Source organism: Pleurodeles waltl, chromosome 1_1 (genome assembly GCF_031143425.1).
Source record: "Pleurodeles waltl isolate 20211129_DDA chromosome 1_1, aPleWal1.hap1.20221129, whole genome shotgun sequence".
NCBI lineage: Eukaryota > Metazoa > Chordata > Amphibia > Caudata > Salamandridae > Pleurodeles > Pleurodeles waltl.
Window position 1 is genome coordinate 708714691 of NC_090436.1, and position 20130 is coordinate 708734820.

A 20130-nucleotide genomic window follows, 5' to 3' on the forward strand; every position below is an offset into this window, starting at 1 on the left:
ATTACTTCAAATATTATGTACATATTAATAATAGAAATAACTTATATTAGACTATAAATAATTTAAATTTATTGATAATTATTTGTCATTGTAAATGAATGATTTAATTGAATATTAATTATGTAAACTGTTTAATGGTTATGTTGTATTTTTAGTTTAATATGTTAATGTATATTTTATTTAATGTATATTTTATGTAAGTTATTAAGTTATATTTTAGTGGTCATTTCATGGGTTTGTTGGGGGGTTAATTAGAGTATAGATTTTAATTTAATGGCAATTATTTTTTTTATTACAAATTAAATATTTATTTGATTATTTTCCTTATAAATTGTTTAATTATTATAATATATTTTTTGCTTAATTTGCAAATTTTAATGTATGTCTTAATTTTATTATTAGTAATAGTAAGCTATATGGTCGCAGGTTGTTGTGTTTGTAGGGTGATAGGGTGGGAAGTTTATCAAAATAAAATGACTTTAAATGTAATATTAACTTATATTGTGTATTACTTCAAATATTATGTAAATATTAATAATATAAATGACTTATTTTTTATTTGTAGTGTTTTATTTCTTTTCATGTGTATTTTTATTCTCATATTTTACTATGCATGTATTTTTAATATTCTGATATTTGTGTGGAGGGACGTATGGTAGGATTTATTAAAGTTCTAATAGATTTTATATTAAGTGTTATTTATATGTAAATCAGTAATTGATAAATAATTATAATGTTATTGTGTACTTATGATGTTAATTATTACTTTTATTTGATTTCTTATTTTATTTAATGGTAAGTGTTTTTGAAATGATTTTTGTTTTTACATTTAATTTAAGTATTAATTAAAATTAAATTAGTTTGCTTCCTATCTTTACATTTTGTATTTCTTGCTTAGGCAAATGAAGGTTGTATTAAGTCATTGTCTTCTTTTTCCTCTTAACTTTTTATTTTATGTTGTAAAGAGAGCTGTGTTTTTTGCATATAATAAAGTATTTGTTATATGCTCTATAATGTAATACTTTTTTATTAGGTATTCAAATATGTTTAGCAAATGATTAGGGCTTGTATTTTTATATGCAATGGTTTAAAATTCCAGCACTTTCCCAACTGTTGCTTAGACTACAGTGGGAATCGTAATTATGAATCCTACTAAATCCAATTCATTTTCTACTGTTGCTTACACTGGAGTGGGAATAGTAAATCTAATACCTGCAAAGTCCAACACTTTCCCAACTGATGATAAGAGTGGAAGGGGAATAACAAATCTAACCCTTCTGAAATCCAATATGCTCCCTAGAGGTGCTTAGAGTGAAGTGGAAGTAGTAAATCTAAGCTCTCCAAAGTCCAACATCTTCCCTATTGTTAGTGAAACTAGAATTCTCTTATTATGTATTTATTTGTTCATGTTCAATATTGTTTGTTTTTATTTTGTTATGCTCATATTATTTTTTAGTAAAACTTGTTTTTGGGTGGAGTTTAATGTTTTACCATTTAATACATTGGTGAAATGAATTATTGCAATGTAATTGTTTTCAATGTACTTTGTTTACTTTTTTTATAATATTTACGTTGCTTTCTAATTGTGTATATATTGTGTAATGGGCGAGCACCTTGGCCCTGAGTACCTCAACTGTACTGATGTCTGGATTCTAAAGCTGGTTTTTGTTGTCTTTTGCGAACACAGATCATGTGTGTGCACCATGACTTAGGCCAGTGGTTCCTAACCTTTTGACTTCTGTGGACCCGCACCTTTTCATTACTGGAACCTGAGGACCCCCACAGAATAACTATTGGAATCCAGGGATCCCCTACTGAGTCATTTCTGGAAGCCAGGAACCCAGGCCTCAACATTATTAATGGTATGAACCTCAAAACAATATGCACAAAATACAGAAACAAGCATTCCATCAAACACATACACAAATGATAATGCATTTTATTTCATTTGCAAACAAAGAAAACAAAAAAAATAAAAAATGTATTTTTAATAGGAAGGTGGGAGCTTTTCCAAAGTCAATTGAAGCCACACATTGTCCATAGTGTATTCTGTTTGATGTTCCTGCACTACTCGTAAAAATTAATCTGAGGATACTAATTTAAGTTTTAGCCTCCAATTCCAAATTCCTTGACATTTACAGTACATTTTAAAATGTTCAATTGCACATTTAGCCACTTTTTTACATGCACTTTATTAATCTGTTAATAATATTTAATTTTCTAAGCAGTCTCCCTAAGGAGGCTTTGCGGACCCCTTGGGTCCCCAGACCACCGGTTGGAAACCACTGACTTAAGCCTGTCTCACGGATTGCCATCTTGTTGGACTGGGAAGGGCGCTTAAAGTGCTACCCTCATGGTGGTGAAAGGCTACTGCCTTTACCAGGAGTTAAGCAGCACGAGTGTGGTGATGACAGCATACCATGTAATGACCAGTAGGATTGAGCTAGTTCTTTTTAAAGTTAGTCACTGGAGTGAGGGGGACAGAATACATCAATCAGAGCTCTGTTGCTGTATGCTTAACTCACCCTTTAGCCTACATCGGTTTGATGTGGAGTGCTGCACAGGGATAATGCAGCACTTTTTAGTGTCTGCAGTTTGAAAGCATGTGCTGGGTGTGTGTGTGCCTGTGAGTTGTAAAATACATGGAGGAGACAGTGCAGGGCCGTGCATGTATATTAAATGCATGTGCTTGGTGTATGTGTGCCTTTGAAAAGTACAATACCTGGCAGACTATGGGTTCCATTTTGGGATACCTAGAGCTCAATGGCAAAACATGAGGAGAGGAGTTAGAAGACTCTTCTCCCCCACCTCCTCCTTAGCACCTTGAGACCTGCACCGGTGAGTAGTGCACCTTACAAATTCCTGATTGATTAATTATCGCTGTTCTGATTGGGCTGTCACCTGTGTCCAGTGAGGGTGCATGCATTCTACCACCCGCCATGAGGGAAAAATGAGGAGCAGGCACTCAAAAACAGGGGAAAAAGCAAGGAGAAAGCAGTGTAAACTAGGCAAAAGCAAAGAGAAGGCGCAGAAAAATGATGGAGAATATAGTGAAAACGAGGGAAAACTAACAAAAAAACAAGAAAAAAAGCAAGAAGAAAGCAGTGAAAATGAGGAAAAAGCAAGGTGAAAGCACACAATAAGGGAGGAAAAATGAGGGAGAATGCACTGAAAGCAAGGGAAAACTAAGAAGGCATCCAAAAAAAACAGGAAAAAAAGCAAGAAGAAAGCAGTGAAAATTAGGAAAAAGCAACGTGAAAGCACACAAATAACGTAGGAAAAAGCAATGAGAAAGCAATGAAAACAAGGGAAAAGCAGGGAGAGGGCACTCAAAAAACAGGGGGAAAAGCAAGAAGAAACTATTGAGAATGAGGGAAATGCAAGGAGAAGGCAAACAAAAAACATGGGGAGAAAACATTGAGAAAGCAGTGAGAATAAGGGAAAAGCAAGGAGAAGGCACACAAAAAAACAAGGAGAAAGCAGTGAAAATGAGGTAAGATCAAGGAGAAGGCAGTCAAAAAAAGTAGGGAAAGCGAGGAGAAAGCAGTGAAAACAAGGGAAAAGAAAGGAAAAGACAGACAACTAACAGAGGAGAAAGGAGTGTAAATGATGGGAAAAGCATGGAGAAGGCACAAGGAGAAAGCAGTGTAAATGAGGGAAAAGCATGGGAAGGCACACAAATAAAAGAGAAAAATGTAAGGAGAAAGCAATGAAAATGAAGTAAAAGCAAGGAGGAAGGCACTCAAGACACAAGAAAAAAAGCAAGGAAAAAGCACTGAAAATGAGAGAAAAGGAAGGAGAATGCAGACAAAAATTTTAGGAAAAAGCAAGGAGAAAGCAGTGAAAACAAGGAAAAATCAAGGAGAAGACACACAAAAACCATGGAAAAAGAAATGAGAAAGCAGTAGAAATAAAGAAAAGGGAAGTGTTAGAAATGGGGTCTTTGGTTGGCAGTCAGATTACCCCATGTCCAAGGAAGGACCCTCACTTTAGTGCTGGTTTAGAAAAATAGGCAATATTTATCTAAATCAAACAAGACCAAAACAACAAAAATCCAACATACACAAGTCAAGATATAGATTTTCAAAAGAACATGAGTCTTACTCCATAGAAAACAATGAAAGCGTTGATTTTGCACAAAGTACCTGGTTAGCATAAAAAATAAAGCCACACGTGCGAGCATTTTTTCCTTCCTCGTAAGGGAGGCCGTGCATCGTTTCTTCTCCGGTCGGGTTGGCGATGCGTAATTTTTTCTCCTTCACAAGAGAGCGATGGGGCACATCGGATCTGCGCAGGGTTGGGCTGATTTTGACTCCTAGGGACGATGCGTGGAAAATTCGGTTACATGGTGTTAAAAAACTGTGCAGCCGCAAGCGGGTGATGCACGTTGTTTCTTTAGCCACGATGCATCAATCTCCCAGCTGCGATGAAGGTGGAGCATTGATTTTAGCCACGAAGCCAGGGGCGTGCCGTTTATCAGCTGCATTGCAGATGGTGCATCAAAAATGTGCCCGTGCGGTGTTCTGGGCATGGAGTTTCAGCTCTTGTTCTGCCAACTTCACCTTTCAATGGCCCAGGGACTGGATGGGACAACACTTGGCAGGGCTGGAGTCTCAGTAGAGAGTACAGGTGTTCGCAGAAGTCTTTGATGGCCCTGAGACTTAAAAACAGGAGGCATGCTCAGTTCAAGCCCTTGGAGATTCTTCACAAACAGGAATATACCACAAAGCCCAGTGTTTGTCCTCTTTCACAGGCAGAAGAGGCAACTGTGGGATAGTCCAACAAAGCACAGTCACAGGCAGGGGCAGTACTTCTCCTCAGCTCTTCAGCTCTTCAGCTCTTCTCCTTGGCAGAGGTTTCTCTTGAATTCAGAAGTGATCTAATTTTCAGGGTTTTTGGGTCCAATACTTATACCCCTTTCTGCCTTTGAAGAAAGCCTACTTCAAAGGAAAGTCTCTGTTGTTCACAAGATACTGTCTTGCCCAGGCCAGATCCCAGGCAGCCACACCAGGGTGTTGGAGACTGCATTGTGAGAAGGCAGGCACAGCACATTCAGGTGTAAGTGACCACTCCTCCCTCTACTCTAGAGCAGATGGCTCATCACGATATGCAGGCTACACCTCAGCTCCTTTTGTATCACTGTCTAGTGGGGATCCACAAACAGCCCAACTATCAAACTGGCCCCAAACTACATATTTCTATCTGCTCTCAAAGGGAATCTGCAATATTTTTATTTAAAGACTGAATTTAACAGTATTTCACTGTTAGAACATGTAACCCACATCAGTACATGTCCTACCTTTAGCATACACTGCACTCTGCCCATGGGGCTACCTAGGGCATACCTTAGGGGTGCCGGACATGTATGAAAAGGGAAGGTTTGAAACTGACAAGCGGGTACACTTGCCAAGTGGAATTGGTAGTTTTAAACTGCACCTATAGACACTGCAATGGCAGGTCTGAGCCATGTTTATGGAAATATTAATGTGGATGTCACAACCGGTGCTGAAGGCCCTCTGGTCGCATTTGACTTACAGGCCCTAGGCACCTCTAGTGCACTTGACTAGGGACTTACTAGTAAATCAAATGAAATGTGTCAATCATGGATAAGCAGATTACATATATACTTTACATAGGAGTACTTGCACTTTAGCACTGGTTAGCAGTGGTAAAGTGCCCAGAGGACCAAAAACACCAAAAACGAAGTCCAGCACACATCAACAACCTGGGAAGAAGAGGCAAAAAGTTAGGGGAGACTACACCAAGGATGCCAAGTCTAACACGTGTCCCCCCCAGATGAAAGTGGGGAGAAACTACCCAACCTCATGGGAGTTCTCATCACTAAGGCAGAAGAATGTGGACAGACCATCAGCATTGGTATGTTCTGGTGCCGGGGCGTTTTTCCGCCGTTAAGTCCATCCCCTCTAGGGAAATGGACCACCTCAATAGTTTTGGATTCTCACCCCTCACCTGCATTAACTGTTTGAGGGGCATGTGGTCTGTCTGAACCCGGAAGTGAGTCCCAAACAAGTAGGGTCTTAGCTTCTTCAGCACTCAGACCACAGCAAAAGCTTCACGCTTAACTGCACTCCACCTGTTCCCCGGAAAGTTACCTCCTACTAATGAAGGCTACAGGTTGATCTAGGCCCTCTTCATTTAGCTGTGATAACACTGCTCCTATACCATGTTATAATGCATCAGTTTGCACAACTGTAGGAGGCTGGACTGGCTTGTAGTGAGTACCAAGGGGTACTTGCACCTTGCACCAGGCCCAGTTATCCCTTATTAGTGTATAGGGTGTCTAGCAGCTTAGGCTGATAGATAATGGTAGCTTAGCAGAGCAGCTCAGGCTGAACTAGGAGACGTGTGAAGCTACTACAGTACCACTTAGTGTCATATGCACAATATCATAAGAAAACACAATACACAGTTATACTAAAAATAAAGGTACTTTATTTTTATGACAATATGCCAAAGTATCTTAGAGTGTACCCTCAGTGAGAGGATAGGAAATATACACAAGATATATATACACAATAGCAAAAATATGCAGTATAGTCTTAGAAAACAGTGCAAACAATGTATAATTACAATAGGATGCAATGGGGAAACATAGGGATAGGGGCAACACAAACCATATACTCCAAAAGTGGAATGTGAACCACGAATGGACCCCAAACCTATGTGACCTTGTAGAGGGTCGCTGGGACTATTAGAAAATAGTGAGAGTTAGAAAAATAACCCTCCCCAAGACCCTGAAAAGTGAGTGCAAAGTGCACCCAAGTTCCCCTAAGGACAAAATAGTCGTGTTAGAGGGAGAATACAAGGAAAACACAAATCAGCAATGCAACAACGATGGATTCCTGTCTGAAGGTACCTGTGGAACAAGGGGACCAAGTCCAAAAGTCACAAGCAGCTCGGAGATGGGCAGATGCCCAAGAAATGCCAGCGGTTGGTGCAAAGAAGCTCTTACTAGGCTGAAGAACTGTGAATACTGCAGGAACGACAAGGGCTAGAGACTTCCCCTTTGGAGGATGGATCCCCCACGCCTTGGAGAGTCGTGCAGAAGTGTTTTCCCGCCGGATGGACGCCAACAAGCCTTGCTACACGCAAATCGTGCGTTTGGCGTTTTTGGACGCTGCTGGGGCCCAGGAGGGACCAGGAGGTCGCAAATTGGACCTGCAGAGAGAGGGGACGTCGAGCAAGACAAGGAGCCCTCACTGAAGCAGGTAGCACCCGGAGAAGTGTCAGAAACAGGCACTACGAGGATGCGTGAAACGGTGCTCGCCGAAGTTGCACAAAGGAGTCCCACGTCGCCGGAGACCAACTTAGAAAGTCGTGCAATGCAGGTTAGAGTGCCGTGGACCCAGGCTTGGCTGTGCACGAAGGATTTCCGCCGGAAGTGCACAGGGGCCGGAGAAGCTTGCAAAGTCGTGGTTCCCAGCAATGCAGCCCAGCGAGGTGAGGCAAGGACTTACCTCCACCAAACTTGGGCTGAAGAGTCACTGGACTGTGGGGGTCACTTGGACGGTGTCGCTGGATTCGAGGGACCTCGCTCGTCGTGCTGAGAGGAGACCCAAGGGACCGGAGATGCAGCTTTTTGGTGCCTGCGGTTGCAGGGGGAAGATTCCGTCGACCCACGGGAGATTTCTTCGGAGCTTCTGGTGCAGAGAGGAGGCAGACTACCCCCACAGCATGCACAAGCAGGAAAACAGTCGAGAAGGCGGCAGGATCAGCGTTACAGAGTTGCGGTAGTCGTCTTTGCTACTATGTTGCAGGTTTGCAGGCTTCCAGCGCGGTCAGCGGTCGATTCCTTATCAGAAGGTGAAGAGGGAGATGCAGAGGAACTCGGCTGAGCTCATGCATTCGTTATCTGAAGTTTCCCCAGAGACAGAGACCCTAAATAGCCAGAAAAGAGGGTTTGGCTACCTAGGAGAGAGGAAAGGCTACTAACACCTGAAGGAGCCTATCAGCAGGAGTCTCTGACGTCACCTGGTGGCACTGGCCACTCAGAGCAGTCCAGTGTGCCAGCAGCACCTCTGTTTCCAAGATGGCAGAGGTCTGGAGCACACTGGAGGAGCTCTGGACACCTCCCAGGGGAGGTGCAGGTCAGGGGAGTGGTCACTCCCCTTTCCTTTGTCCAGTTTCGCGCCAGAGCAGGGGCTAAGGGGTCCCTGAACCGGTGTAGACTGGCTTATGCAGAATTGGGCACATCTGTGCCCAACAAAGCATTTCCAGAGGCTGGGGGAGGCTACTCCTCCCCTGCCTTCACACCATTTTCCAAAGGGAGAGGGTGTCACACCCTCTCTCAGAGGAAGTTCTTTGTTCTGCCATCCTGGGCCAGGCCTGGCTGGACCCCAGGAGGGCAGCTGCCTGTCTGAGGGGTTGGCAGCAGCAGCAGCTGCAGTGAAACCCCAGGAAGGTCAGTCTGGCAGTACCAGGGTCTGTGCTACAGACCACTGGGATCATGGAATTGTACCAACAATGCCAGGATGGCATAGAGGGGGCAATTCCATGATCATAGACATGTTACATGGCCATATTCGGAGTTACCATGGTGAAGCTACATATAGGTAGTGACCTATATGTAGTGCACGCGTGTAATGGTGTCCCCGCACTCACAAAGTTCAGTGAATTGGCTCTGAACAATGTGGGGGCACCTTGGCTAGTGCCAGGGTGCCCTCACACTAAGTAACTTTGCACCTAACCTTTACCAGGTAAAGGTTAGACATATAGGTGACTTATAAGTTACTTAAGTGCAGTGAAAAATGGCTGTGAAATAACGTGGACGTTATTTCACTCAGGCTGCAGTGGCAGGCCTGTGTAAGAATTGTCAGAGCTCCCTATGGGTGGCAAAAGAAATGCTGCAGCCCATAGGGATCTCCTGGAACCCCAATACCCTGGGTACCTCAGTACCATATACTAGGGAATTATAAGGGTGTTCCAGTAAGCCAATGTAAATTGGTAAAAATGGTCACTAGCCTGTCAGTGACAATTTGAAAGTAATGAGAGAGCATAACCACTGAGGTTCTGGTTAGCAGAGCCTCAGTGAGACAGTTAGGCACCACACAGGGAACATATACATGCACACCTATGAGCACTGGGGCCCTGTGTGACAGGGTCCCAGTGACACATACATATAGGCCACAAACCTATGAGCACTGGGGTCCTGACTAGCAGGATCCCAGTGACACATAACAACCATACTGAAAACATGGTGTTTTCACTATGAGCACTGAGGCCTGGCTATCAGGATCCCAGTGAGACAGTGAAAACAGTGACAAACACCCTGACATACACTCACAAACAGGCCAAAAGTGGGGGTAACAAGGCTAGAAAGAGGCTACCTTCTCACACAACCCCCCCCCAAACGAAGGACAATAAGGCTAACCTTGGCCAGTTGAGACTTTATTGTCTAAGTGGTGATAAGTAGAGAGTAGCTCTGCAATAGACTGGTTACTCCCTTTATCATCCACTATATGGTTACTTCCCTGTGGGGATGTAAACCACCCTGTTTGAAGTTTTTTAGCTAAGCAACAATGTGAAGATGTATTTTCAGAGTTTCTATCAGTAAGTTTTAGTTTAGAGCAGTGGGAATTGTCCACTGAACCTATTTGTAGTGATGGAAATGCCAGACAGGGATGCTGTCTCAGAAAAGCCATAGCTGGGCAAAAACTTTGTCCATGTGGCTGGAAGAGAGAACAGGGATGCTGTTTCTCTTGGGTTGGAGCAGGGCAGGGATGCTGTCCTATGAGCTCCACACTAGGGCAGGGATGCTGTCCTAAGTGTTGTGAGGCAGTGCAGGGTTTCTGCACTAAAGTTTCTCTGGGAGGGTTGGAGGGATGCTCCATGTTAACTAAAATGGTGCTCTTTTTCTCACCAATGTTAGTTATCCCACAGAGAGGTACTTCCACCTCAGGGAGTCCAGCTTTGCCAGCTGATGATTCCCTTGGAACAGGTACCACCCCAGGAGAGGTTTCTCCCACCACAGGAATGGTATCCTGAATGGTAGGGTGGTTAGGGGATACTGTGATACCCTTTTTACCTGTTGATGGAGAGGGATCCTGAGTTTTCAGGCCTTCTCTCCTTTGCTTTTTCATTTCACTTGAAATGAGAGGGAACAATTCCTCAGGGATGCCCAGCATGGCTGCATGGGCATAAAACTCTACATCAGCCCAACCTGAGGCCTCTAGGTCATTACCTAAGAGACAGTCTACAGGTAAGCTAGGTGATACCACCACCTGCTTAGGGCCAGTAACTCCACCCCAACTAAACTGAATTATAGCTAAGGGAAGAAACTTAGTGGAGTTATGGACATCAATAATCTTATACTGTTGTCCAATGATGTGTTGTTCAGGAGGCACTAGGTTTTCAGTCACCAAAGTGAAACTGGCACCTGTGTCCCTGTAGGCCAAGGCCTCAACACCATTTATTGAAACTGTCTGCCTGTACTTATCCATTGTAAGGGGACAAGCAGCCAGTGTGGCAAGGCCAATGCCACTAGGTGTGACAGAAACTGTCTTGGGACTGATTACATCAGTTTCCACTATGGACCCATAAGTGAACCCAACTACACCCTTTGCTTGACTGTTGCCAGCAGTCCCACCACTAGTACCACTACTGCTAGGGGCACTAGAGCTTGATGTATTAGTGGTGGTAGGCTCAGGGAGTTTACCTGGACAGGACTTATCCCCTGGCCTATGGCCTCTGTTTTTACACACAAAGCACCAAGGCTTTTTAATGTGTGCAGGTTGGGAAGAAGAGGAAGAATTTGTTTTATCCCCACCCTCTGAAGAGTGTTTAAGATTTGAAGTGGGATCTTTGGTTTTACCCTTATCCCCATGCTTATCTTGAGATTTTTCACCATCTTTCTTCTTATTGCCATCTTTGTCACCCCCTGTATGAACTTTTCTGTTCACCCTTGTTCTGACCCATTTGTCTGCCTTCTTTCCCAATTCTTGGGGAGAGGTCAGATCAGAGTCTACCAGGTACTGGTGCAACAAATCAGACACACAATTATTAAGTATATGCTCTCTCAGGATTGTGTTATACAGGCTTTCATAATCAGTAACTTTACTGCCATGTAACCACCCCTCCAAGGCCTTCACTGAATGGTCAATGAAATCAACCCAGTCTTGTGAAGACTCCTTTTTGGTCTCTCTGAACTTTATCCTGTACTGTTCAGTGGTTAAGCCATAACCATCCAGGAGTGCATTCTTAAGAACTGTAAAATTATTGGCATCACTTTCTTTCACAGTAAGGAGTCTATCCCTACCCTTTCCACTAAATGATAGCCATAGGATAGCAGCCCACTGCCTTTGAGGGACATCCTGTACAGCACAGGCCCTCTCAAGTGCAGCAAACCACTTGTTAATGTCATCCCCCTCCTTATAAGGGGGAACTATCTTATGCAGATTCCTGGAATCATGCTCTTTTGCAGGATGACTATGGGGAATACTGCTGCTGCCACCATGGGTATCTAAACCCATTTTCTGTCTTTCCTTCTCTATTTCTAAAGACTGTCTATCCAAATCCAGCTGTTGCTTCTTGAGCTTCAGTCTGGTTTGCTCCACTCTCAATCTATTGAGCTCCCTTTCTAACAATCTGTCATCAGGGTGGGTGGGAGGGACATTTCTAGATACAGAGGTATGATGGGAATGAACAGAAGGAGACCTGTCCCTTACAGAGGGCACCCTAACAGCTTGGCTACCAGCATAATGTGAGAGCACATCATCAGTATGATGTGATTCAACCTCTGTACCAACTATGCTAGACTGTCTAGTAATGGGCAGGCTGAGAAGTTTCTTTCCTGAACCTTTTCCTGGGGGAGTCCCTGGATCAGATTGAGAACCATTAGCTACTTTTTCTACAGATTGGGCACTTATGGCCTTATCCTGTACTCTAAGCATATTAATTAACAGTTCTAAGGAAGGATTCTTCCCTACACTCAAACCTCTCTCTATGCAGAGACTCCTTGCTCCTTTCCAGCTAAGGTGATCATATGCAAGTTTGGACAGTTCAACTTTTTGGCCTGTGCCAGACATTTTTTAGAGAGAGTTAAAGTGATAGACAAAGAGAAAAAAGTTTTCAGAACTTTTTTGGAAAGACAGAAAAAACTTTTTTAACTTTTAAGAACTTTTTGAAAGTTTAGAAGTACTTTTCAGCACTTAGAAAAGAATGAAAAGAGGAAATGCATAACTTTTTGGCTATGTGTATATACACTGACCTTGTTTTGTATATTTTTCTCTTATGAAAAGTACAATGACAAGAGTGGTAAGTAGTCTCAAAGCACTTATCCCACCACTGCACAACCAATGTAGGAGGCTGGACTGGCTTGTAGTGAGTACCAAGGGGTACTTGCACCTTGCACCAGGCCCAGTTATCCCTTATTAGTGTATAGGGTGTCTAGCAGCTTAGGCTGATAGATAATGGTAGCTTAGCAGAGCAGCTCAGGCTGAACTAGGAGACGTGTGAAGCTACTACAGTACCACTTAGTGTCATATGCACAATATCATAAGAAAACACAATACACAGTTATACTAAAAATAAAGGTACTTTATTTTTATGACAATATGCCAAAGTATCTTAGAGTGTACCCTCAGTGAGAGGATAGGAAATATACACAAGATATATATACACAATAGCAAAAATATGCAGTATAGTCTTAGAAAACAGTGCAAACAATGTATAATTACAATAGGATGCAATGGGGAAACATAGGGATAGGGGCAACACAAACCATATACTCCAAAAGTGGAATGTGAACCACGAATGGACCCCAAACCTATGTGACCTTGTAGAGGGTCGCTGGGACTATTAGAAAATAGTGAGAGTTAGAAAAATAACCCTCCCCAAGACCCTGAAAAGTGAGTGCAAAGTGCACCCAAGTTCCCCTAAGGACAAAATAGTCGTGTTAGAGGGAGAATACAAGGAAAACACAAATCAGCAATGCAACAACGATGGATTCCTGTCTGAAGGTACCTGTGGAACAAGGGGACCAAGTCCAAAAGTCACAAGCAGCTCGGAGATGGGCAGATGCCCAAGAAATGCCAGCGGTTGGTGCAAAGAAGCTCTTACTAGGCTGAAGAACTGTGAATACTGCAGGAACGACAAGGGCTAGAGACTTCCCCTTTGGAGGATGGATCCCCCACGCCTTGGAGAGTCGTGCAGAAGTGTTTTCCCGCCGGATGGACGCCAACAAGCCTTGCTACACGCAAATCGTGCGTTTGGCGTTTTTGGACGCTGCTGGGGCCCAGGAGGGACCAGGAGGTCGCAAATTGGACCTGCAGAGAGAGGGGACGTCGAGCAAGACAAGGAGCCCTCACTGAAGCAGGTAGCACCCGGAGAAGTGTCAGAAACAGGCACTACGAGGATGCGTGAAACGGTGCTCGCCGAAGTTGCACAAAGGAGTCCCACGTCGCCGGAGACCAACTTAGAAAGTCGTGCAATGCAGGTTAGAGTGCCGTGGACCCAGGCTTGGCTGTGCACGAAGGATTTCCGCCGGAAGTGCACAGGGGCCGGAGAAGCTTGCAAAGTCGTGGTTCCCAGCAATGCAGCCCAGCGAGGTGAGGCAAGGACTTACCTCCACCAAACTTGGGCTGAAGAGTCACTGGACTGTGGGGGTCACTTGGACGGTGTCGCTGGATTCGAGGGACCTCGCTCGTCGTGCTGAGAGGAGACCCAAGGGACCGGAGATGCAGCTTTTTGGTGCCTGCGGTTGCAGGGGGAAGATTCCGTCGACCCACGGGAGATTTCTTCGGAGCTTCTGGTGCAGAGAGGAGGCAGACTACCCCCACAGCATGCACAAGCAGGAAAACAGTCGAGAAGGCGGCAGGATCAGCGTTACAGAGTTGCGGTAGTCGTCTTTGCTACTATGTTGCAGGTTTGCAGGCTTCCAGCGCGGTCAGCGGTCGATTCCTTATCAGAAGGTGAAGAGGGAGATGCAGAGGAACTCGGCTGAGCTCATGCATTCGTTATCTGAAGTTTCCCCAGAGACAGAGACCCTAAATAGCCAGAAAAGAGGGTTTGGCTACCTAGGAGAGAGGAAAGGCTACTAACACCTGAAGGAGCCTATCAGCAGGAGTCTCTGACGTCACCTGGTGGCACTGGCCACTCAGAGCAGTCCAGTGTGCCAGCAGCACCTCTGTTTCCAAGATGGCAGAGGTCTGGAGCACACTGGAGGAGCTCTGGACACCTCCCAGGGGAGGTGCAGGTCAGGGGAGTGGTCACTCCCCTTTCCTTTGTCCAGTTTCGCGCCAGAGCAGGGGCTAAGGGGTCCCTGAACCGGTGTAGACTGGCTTATGCAGAATTGGGCACATCTGTGCCCAACAAAGCATTTCCAGAGGCTGGGGGAGGCTACTCCTCCCCTGCCTTCACACCATTTTCCAAAGGGAGAGGGTGTCACACCCTCTCTCAGAGGAAGTTCTTTGTTCTGCCATCCTGGGCCAGGCCTGGCTGGACCCCAGGAGGGCAGCTGCCTGTCTGAGGGGTTGGCAGCAGCAGCAGCTGCAGTGAAACCCCAGGAAGGTCAGTCTGGCAGTACCAGGGTCTGTGCTACAGACCACTGGGATCATGGAATTGTACCAACAATGCCAGGATGGCATAGAGGGGGCAATTCCATGATCATAGACATGTTACATGGCCATATTCGGAGTTACCATGGTGAAGCTACATATAGGTAGTGACCTATATGTAGTGCACGCGTGTAATGGTGTCCCCGCACTCACAAAGTTCAGTGAATTGGCTCTGAACAATGTGGGGGCACCTTGGCTAGTGCCAGGGTGCCCTCACACTAAGTAACTTTGCACCTAACCTTTACCAGGTAAAGGTTAGACATATAGGTGACTTATAAGTTACTTAAGTGCAGTGAAAAATGGCTGTGAAATAACGTGGACGTTATTTCACTCAGGCTGCAGTGGCAGGCCTGTGTAAGAATTGTCAGAGCTCCCTATGGGTGGCAAAAGAAATGCTGCAGCCCATAGGGATCTCCTGGAACCCCAATACCCTGGGTACCTCAGTACCATATACTAGGGAATTATAAGGGTGTTCCAGTAAGCCAATGTAAATTGGTAAAAATGGTCACTAGCCTGTCAGTGACAATTTGAAAGTAATGAGAGAGCATAACCACTGAGGTTCTGGTTAGCAGAGCCTCAGTGAGACAGTTAGGCACCACACAGGGAACATATACATGCACACCTATGAGCACTGGGGCCCTGTGTGACAGGGTCCCAGTGACACATACATATAGGCCACAAACCTATGAGCACTGGGGTCCTGACTAGCAGGATCCCAGTGACACATAACAACCATACTGAAAACATGGTGTTTTCACTATGAGCACTGAGGCCTGGCTATCAGGATCCCAGTGAGACAGTGAAAACAGTGACAAACACCCTGACATACACTCACAAACAGGCCAAAAGTGGGGGTAACAAGGCTAGAAAGAGGCTACCTTCTCACAACAACAAACTCCTTGGGGAAATCAGGTGCTTTCAGCACAGGTGCTGTGCACATGGCTGCCTTCAGGGCATCAAAAGCTGTCTGGCAAGACTCCGTCCAGATCACCTTCTTTGGTTGCTTCTTGGAAGTCACCTCATTCAAGGGAGCAACAATGGTGCCATACCCCTTGACAAACCTCCTATAATAGCCAGTGAGGCCTAAAAAGGGCCTCACCTCTGTTTGGGTCTTGGTAGGCTCCCAAGCCAGAATAGTGTCAATTTGAGGCTATAGGGGTGCCACCTGGCCACTCCCCACCTGGTGTCTCAAATACACCACAGAACCCTGCCCTATTTGGCACTTACTAGCCTTAATAGTGAGTCCTGCCTTTTGCAGGGCTTTCAACACTTTGTAGAGGTACTGCAAGTGTTCCTCCCAAGTGGAACTGAACACAGCAGTGTCATCCAGGTAGGCTGCACTGAAATCATCCGCTATAGCCAACACCTGGTTGACCAACCTCTGAAATGTGGGAGGGGCATTTTTCATCCCAACGGGCATTACTTTAAACTGGTAGTGCCCAACTGGGGTAGAAAATGCTGACCTCTCCTTGGCCACCTCAGTTAAGGCAATCTGCCAATACACTGACGTCAAGTCAAAGGTGCTAAGGCACTTGGCAGCTCCCAACCGATTAACGAGCTCATCAGCTCGGGGGACGGAGTGTGCTTCAGTCTTAGTGAGCACACTGAGACCCCAATAATACACACAGAACCGGAGTTTTGGTGTGGCACCAGGAGGAGCAGCCTTTGGGACCAAGAACATTGGGCTGGCCCAAGGACTACTGAAAACCTCAATTACCCATAAGGTTAACATCTTTGATACTTCATCTTTGATGCTAGCCCTGACCTTGTCAGTCACCAGGGAAACCTTCTGTTTAGCAGGTGGACTGTCCCCCGTGTCCACATCATGTGTACTCAAGTGTTTGACCCCTGTAATCAAGTAGAACAGGGACGCAAACTGACCCAACACTTGGCAAAAGTCCCTCTGTTGTTCTGAGGTCAGGGAGGGGGAGAGGTTCACACCCTCCACAGACCAATCCTTCTCTCCAGCAGACAGGAGGTCAGGAAGAGGCTCACCTCTTCCTCTACCCCATCATCTGTTGCTCGGAGCATAGACGCTTCCGTTCGCTCAAAGTGCGGCTGGAGGTGGTTCACATGCAAGACCCTCAAGGGGTTTCTGGGACTCCGCAAGTTCACCAGGTAAGTGGCTTTGCTCTTGCGCTCCACCACATCAAATGGCCCAGTCCACTTGTCCTGGAGCGTCCTAGGCTCCACTGGCACCACCACCCACACTTTCTGGCCAGGCTGGTACTCAACGAGAGAGGCATTCTGCTTGTACCAGCCCTTCATATCTTCCTGGCTTGCTTCCAGGTTCTCTTGGGTGAGCTTCCTGAAGCGAGCTGTCTGGTTCCTAAAAGCCAGCATGTAACTGAATACATCCTGGGGGGTTTACTTGAGGCTTTCTCCAAGCCTTCCCTAACCATACTCAAAGGTCCCCTATCAGGGTGGCTATACAGTAACTCAAAAGGACTATACCCAAGCCCTTTTTGAGGCACCTCCCTGAAGGCAAGCAGAAGGCATGGCAAGAGGACGTCCCACTTATGCATCAAGGGCTCTGACAGGTCCAGGATCAAGCCTTTCAAAGTATGGTTGAACCTTTCAATCAGACCATTGCTTTGGGGGTTGTAAGGAGTGGTGAACTTATATATTACCCCACTCCTGCCACATAGACTTCATATAAGTAGATATGAAGTAGGTAGCCCTATCAGACACCACTTCCTTGGAAAACCCCATGTGGGTAAGAACCCCCATCAAACAACGTCCCACCACAGGGGAGGTGATTGACCTCAGAGGAATGGCTTTTGGGTACCGGGGGCATGGTCCACCAAGAACAGGATTAACCTATTGCCCAAGGCTGTCTTGGGATCCAGAGGCCCCACAATGTCAATACTAACCCTTTCAAAAGGGGTACTAACCGCAAGAAAAGGTTTGAAGGGAGCATTGCACTTCCCTCCACTCTTGCCACTTGCCTGACAAGTCTGGCAAGAACTACAATGTGCATGTAAGCGCCTGCACATTAGGGGCCAGTAAAAGTGGGTGAGAAGTCTGCCAAAGATCCTGTCTTGCCCCAAATGTCCAGCAAAGGCACATCATGAGGCAGACCCAGTAGGAAGGCTCTGAAACACTGGGGTACCACAAGCACACAGGCTGACCCACTCTCAGTAACCTTAGTCTCACTATACAGGAGGCTGTCCTCCCAATAGATCAGGTATGATCCTGGCTCCTGGGCAGCCACCTGGTCTGCAGCCTGCTGCCGCAAACCCTCCAGAGTAGGACATACTCTCTGTGTCTCACAGAATGCCTCCCTGGTGGGACCCCTCCTGCTGCCACTGTGACAGCTCAGGGACTTCCCCCAGCTCAGCCACCTGTTCCCCTGTAGGCTCTGGGGCATCACCTTCAGGTTCAGCCTCCTCCGGGACCATGGGAACGTCAAGGGCTGGTTTCCTGTGCCCGTTGCCCTTCCTCCTGCTGGAGGACCCCTGGACCACTGTTTCAGGCTCCAGGGGCTTCTGACCACCCTGATGGGCTGCCATTGACCGGGTAGACACACACACACACCAGGCAGACCCAACATCTCCAAGTGTGACCTCTGTTCCACCTCCTTCCAAGGGGAATCCTCCAGTTCATTGTCAAGCAAACAATTTACAGGAATGGTTGGACTCACAGCTACTCTCAAGGAACCTGAGACACCCCCATTTAAAAGGGGAACCTGTGCACCTCTGCACAGGTGCTCTGCGTTGTCCACTGCAATTACTTGGTGAAGTACACCGGGATCTATCTGCTCTTCAGACATCATGTGACTCCTCACAGGAGTCACACTGGCTCCTGTGACTCACAGAGCCTCCACCCTCTGTCCATTGATTTGATGGTCCCCCACTGCCTGTACTTCTTAGTGTTTTCAGACACCAGGGTTCTCTGGACCATCTCACTGTCCTCTAGTGAGACAAGGATCATCTCAGCTGGTTCCCACCCACCTGGAACCAACTCCTCCCCAAGAGCTACACTGGCCAAACCCTGTGACTGAGCACCAGTGGGTGCCGGTGTCCCCTTGTGTCCTCTCACATGACCCACCTGCTCACATGCATAAGCATTGCAGGGATCCCCCTCCGCAGCAAGGCAAAGTCAGACAAAAAAACAGAGGAAAAAGCAAGGAGAAAGCAGTGAAAAGGAGGGAAGAGCAAGGAGAAGGAGCACAAAAAAGGAGGAAAAAGCAAGGAGAAAGCAGTGAAAACAATGGAAAAGCATGGAGAAGGCACGCAAAAAACAGGTGAAAAAACAAGGAAAAAGCTGTAAAAACAAGGGAAAAGCAAGGAGCAGGCACACAAAAAACAGGGGGTAAAGCAAGGAGATAGCAGTGAAAAAGAGGGTGAAGCAAGTAGAAGGTACACAAAAAATGCAGTAAAAAACAAGGAGAAAGCAGTGGGAATGAGGACAAATCAAGGAGAAATCACTACAAAATGGTGCAAAAAGCAGGGAGAAGAAGGAGCAAGAGCAATGCAGCAGCACGGGGAGAGCTAAGCCTTTTTTTTCAAAAATGTTGCTGCAGATTTGTTGATTCACTGTAATTTTGTGACCCAAAAAAAAAAAAAATGTCTTTCGCCCCTGGCAGGGCCCCTCTGGACCCCTCCACCAGGCCTTCTGATTTTTTTTTACTGTTTTCTTGGGACTTGGCTGAGTCGGAGCCCCAAGATTGTTGACAGCACTTCCAGGTTGAATTGTTCGCAGGCAATCAGATCTCAGCAGGAGGTCTGCCAGATCCACAGAGGATCTGAATCCCTAGGATATCTGTATTTATTTTTCCTTTAATATCTCTAAAACCACTGACTAGATTTACATCAAATCACAAAAAGAGATCTTTGTGGACCAAGAATTAGCTTTCTGCTAAATTGGGTGTAATTCCATTCAGAGGTTCGGGCTGTAATTGTGTCTAAAACCACTATGAGAAATAACAAGAAACACACATTTTTTTACCCCTCTTTTTCTTTGCGCCCTCTTGACAGATCACCCCAAAACCTTCCATGCAGAACTAGACAAAAAAGCACACTTTAAAAAAAAAAGTATGCATCTCCCAGTATATGAATCTATCTATCTATCTATCTATCTATCTATCTATCTATCTATCTATCTATCTATCTATCTATCTATAAACATAGAAATATATATATGTTATTATTCTTATTATTTTTTCCTGAAAGCAAAGCTGTCGACAGTTGAGGAGGACCATTCCTCTCAATATTTCCAAAGCGAAGAACGACACGGCATTTCACAAAATCTAATTTCATGTTTATTCAATAAATGGCATGGCAAACACCAACGCTTTTCAACTCCACAGAGTCTTTCACGCAGTTAATGAGTCCTTCTTTGCTTTAATTTATATATATATGTCAGACATACTGCTCATCATGAAGCATCCTGGGAATTGTAGTGTGAGTTTAATATTTATATTCCAAAAAAACACAAATTCCTAGAGTTGAGCTGCTGTGTGATTGTATGGAATAGAAAGAGTATTTAAATCTCTTATTGCATTTTGTTCTAATGTTATATGCAAATGTTTGCATAGTTATAGGTAAATGGCTCT